This window comes from Nycticebus coucang, chromosome 16, assembly GCF_027406575.1.
Source record: "Nycticebus coucang isolate mNycCou1 chromosome 16, mNycCou1.pri, whole genome shotgun sequence".
NCBI lineage: Eukaryota > Metazoa > Chordata > Mammalia > Primates > Lorisidae > Nycticebus > Nycticebus coucang.
The window spans coordinates 21,187,474-21,192,203 of record NC_069795.1 but is presented as its reverse complement, the minus strand read 5'-3'; the positions used below and the strand labels follow the sequence as shown (position 1 = coordinate 21,192,203).

The 4,730-nt window shown below is 36.5% G+C and overlaps 1 pseudogene; it reads left to right on the top strand.

The window, feature by feature from the left end:
* The first annotated feature begins 4,168 nt into the window (after positions 1 to 4,168).
* LOC128568246 (uncharacterized) lies at positions 4,169 to 4,269 on the top strand (annotated as a pseudogene).
* Positions 4,270 to 4,730: the final 461 nt, after the last annotated feature.

Below are 4,730 nucleotides of genomic sequence, written 5' to 3'. Positions count from 1 at the left end.
AATATACATAACACACAATTTACTACTTTAACCAGTTTTACATGGATAGTTCTCTGGCATTAGGTACACTCAGAATGTTGTGCAGCCATCATCACTTTTCCATCATCCCCGACAGAAACTTTGTACCCAATAAATAACAGTTCTCCACATCTCCCTCCCTCCAGCCATTGGTAACTACCGTATACACTTTCTGTTTCTACTGTGGAACTACTTTTAAGGAGTAGCCATAAAAGTGGAGTTATATCTTTCTTGGGGTGAAATTCTAAAGTCAACATACAAGGCAAAAAATGCAAACTCTTCGATTCTCACTGAAAACACCTAAAGAAGAAAGATGCCAGATTAGTGACAGGGAGCTCGTTTCCCAAAATGTATGACCCAGACAGTTCGTCTCCTTCACCACACATTTGAGCCCTAGCTATAAGTAGCAGCTTATACATTTAGTTTCCTATTCTATGTAAGTATACGCTGTGTCTTTGAACCATAGAAACACACTAAGCTTATTGAGATGCTTGCAGTACATGAGGACTTCGGGATCGAAGACAAAATGAGCGAGGAGCAGATTCACATCTATTGTCCCATGCTTACCTAGGAAAATATTTTAGAGAGTTCAATGGCAGGTGGGATCATCCTCCCAATACAAATTCTTTCCCCTGCCAACCAATGCACAGTGTTGAAAATTATTGTACACTGAATGTGTAGGATATAATTCCCTCCTATTATTATGCTCTTTATGAAGATGAGGCATAAAGAAGTTCAGAAACTTGCCCAATTCCCAAAGCATCATGAGTAGTTGAATTTATGCCTTTAACCACTACCCAATACTGCTAGACAAATGGTTGTTTCTTTGAAGCAAATTAGACTTTTTTGCAACATTAGATATTTTCTCCTTTCATTTTTTTACTTTTTAAAATTTTTTCCAAAGTCTCAAAAGATAAACAACTAATATTTATAAACAAAAATAGAAGATAATTTCAAAAAACAGATCATGCCAAATCTTATAGACAATAGAAAAAGAAGAAATACTTCAAATTCATTCTACTACATCTGGATATACCTGATATTAAAATTGGAAAAAATATATTATTATAAAAGGAATTACAAACATATTTCACTTATAAATGAGGATGCAAAATCCTAAACGACATATTAACAAGTTGAATTAAAAATTATTGTTCAAATAATGTGCTTTGGTCAAAATTAAATCCAACTTACGTGAGAATTAGTCACTATTTTCTTTTCTTTTCTTTTTTTTCTTTTCCTTTCCCCCACCCCTCCCTCCTTATCTGTCTGCTCTCCCCTTCCCACACCCTGCACCATGTCATTAATTGTCAGTAATTGTCCTCATATCAAAGTTGAATACATAGGATTCATGCCTCTCCATTCCTATGATGCTTCACTAAGAATAATGTCTTCCACCTCCATCCAGGTTAATACAAACGCTGAAAAATCTCCATTTTTTAATGGCTGAATAGTATTCCACGGTATACATATACCACAGCTTGCCAATCCATTCCTGGGTTGAGGGGCATTTAGGCTGTTTCCACATTTTGGTGATTATAAATTGACCTGCGATAAACAATCTAGTACAAGTGTCTTTATAATAAAAGTTATGTTTTTTTTTTTTTCTCCTTCTGGATAGATGCCTAGTAATGGGATTGAAGGATCAAACAGGAGGTCTAGGTTGAGTTCTTTGAGGTTTCTCCATACTTCCTTCCAAAAAGGGTGTATTAGTTTGCAGTCCCACCAGCAGTGTAAAAGTGTTCATTTTACATGTGAAAAAATGCTCATCATCCCTAATTATTAGAAAAATGTGAATTAAAACTGCCCCGAGATACCATCTAACCCCAATTAGAATGGCCCATGTTACAAATTTTCAAAACTGCAGATGCTGGCGTGGATATGGAGAGAAACAAATCAAATAATTTCTTCTTTTGACCAATTCAAATCCCTTCAAATCTCTGTTTTTCCCTAAAATTTCTCAACCTCAACAACCACATACAAAGATAGATTCAAAATGGAATACCGAGGGCTCAGGAAACATCATTTTATATGTCTTCTGGATTCCACTAAGCCAAAAGAGTTACAGGAAAAAAATCTAAGATGCAATTTATAATCAAGAGGGACTTGGACCAGGATTTACTTAGATTCATCCCCACTCCTCCCAAGTGTTGACTGCAAGTCAGCACAGTCCTGTAAATTAAGCGACACTTTCCTTCCTCTCTCTACTTATTGGCCACACTTACTCACCCTCACAGCCTACTCATGTTAAGGAGAGTCTACCCCATTCAATATAACTTTCTTAAAACATCAGGCGTTTGGTACTGGGATCAATTCCCTGATTCCTTGTAGTCATTGACAACAAAGCAACAGACTCTTGGCTCTCTTGGCCCTTCCTCTGCTTTGGAAAGTCATAATACACTTCTAAAGGCTCCAAACACTTTCATTGTTAGAAATTTTAGAGTAGAGAATATTATCAATATTATCAATATCAATCTTACCAACTCATTATGCAAAGGATATAAATGCTGTCTCCCAAATTGAGGCCTGACAGGTAACCAGGGATGCTTTTTTTTTTTTTTTTATTTTGGCCGGGGCAAGGTTTGAACCCGCCACCTCCGGCATATGGGACCGGCGCCCTACTCCTTGAGCCACAGGCGCCGCCCAACCAGGGATGCTTTATCTTGAGCAGAATATCAAATGATGTATTCTTTCTTTAATTTCAGTAGCTGCTTTTGCCTAGAAAAAGATATTTCATATTCCTATTTGAAAGAGAGCTCTTCCCCCTCCAGGAGACAAGGAGAAAAATAACACAGCTGCCTAGCACTGTAAGCAGTACTTTACCGATACTATTTAAACATCCTCAGACTTCGTAAGTATTGATTTGCTTAGTAAATACTTGAAGAAAGTGACCTGGAAAGCTTAAACAAGCTCCCTCATGTCACCTGGTGAGTAAGCGACATGGCCAGTGATGTAGCCTTATTTCACACTGGTTGTCCACATGAGCCAAAGTCCACTTTATGGCTTCAAACACTATGATAGATTTTGTTTTGCTTTGACCTGTGCTGTCTTTGCTCACTTTCCTCAAAGTGAGTACTTGAGTTATTCTTTGGTATCGAATATAGGAAATCTTTGCATCCACTGCTTTACATATGATAAATATCTTATGGGATGAAGAATGAATGATTTGATGTTCTTTTTATGCCTTGTCTTTCAAGGAGCATTTAAGAAAACAGAAGAAAATAAGATCCATGATTGTCCACTTTAATATTAAGCATTTTCAAGATAGATATTAAGTTTTGGTATACTTGTTTGTGAAATAGGCAAAATGGCCTCTTTTTATTTCATCACTAAAGTTGCATTATATTTTTTATTTTCCCTATTGATTTCACAAATATAAAGATTACTGGGTGGTGCCTGTGGCTCAAGGAGTAGGGTTCCAGCCCCATATACTGGAGGTGATTATGCACATGTAAGCAAATAACAATGGTAGTTTTTTTGGTGGTTGTTTGTTTGTTTTGAGACAGAATCTCACTTGTTGCCCTCGGTGGAATACCGTGGTATCACAGCTCACAGCAACCTCAAAATCTTGGGCTTAAATGATTCTCTTGCCTCGGCCTCTCCAGTAGCTAGGACTAAAGGTGCCTGCAATAATACCCGGCTATTTTTGGGGTGCAGTTGTCATTGTTGTTGAACAGGCCCCAGGTGGGCACGAACCCTCCAGCATTATTGTTTTTATTTTACACAATCTTTGTACTGTTTATTTTTTAAAAATTATAAAAGCATGTATTTTAGAAAATGTTATTGAAAAATTACCTAGACCTTTATCATTGCCTGAATTAGCACTGTGGAATAAACTAACTATTGTCATATTCCCTATAGGCTTCTTTTTTTTTGTAGAGACACAGTCTCACTTTACTGTCCTCGGTAGAGTGCCGTGGCATCACACGGCTCACAGCAACCTCCAGCTCTTGGGCTTATGTGATTCTCTTGCCTCAGCCTCCGGAGCAGCTGGGACTACAGGCGCCCGCCACAACGCCTGGCTATATTCCCTATAGGCTTCTAAGGAAAGTCTTGTTACTCTAAAAATAGTTCTTCCCTTTTGATTAATGTATTAGGATCTTTTATTACATAAATATGATTTTTTTACTTAAAAAATTTCCTCATTAATGTTCACTTCAGTAGCACATATGGCAAAATTGAAATGATACAGAAGAGCTTAGCATGGCCTATGCTTAATAATGATATGTAAACTAGTGAAACTATATTTTCAAAAACCGTATAGGTCAGAAGAGAATGAGCTGAAAAATAATAAATAAACTCTGATAGGCAGGAATTCTATATGCAATGAAGTTAAGCTTCATAAGTGAAGGAGAAATTAAGCCTTTCTCAGAAAAACCAAAGGCGGAGGAAATTTATGACCACTAGACTCTATAAGAAATTCTCAAAGGAGCCCTAAACTTGGAAATGAAAGGCAATAGTCACCATCATGAAAACATGTGAAAATATAAAACTCATAAGTAAATCAATCACACAAAGGAAGAGGAAAGAATAATTAAATGATTCTACTATATAATTCAAACAAACAATAGAGATAGAGAAAAAGAAAGAAACAAGAGTTTATAAGATAGAAATAAAATAACAATAGGACAGGAACAAAATCTCACATATCACTGTTAAACTGGAATGTAAATGGATGAAACATTGAAGAGATATAAATCGGATAAATCGAT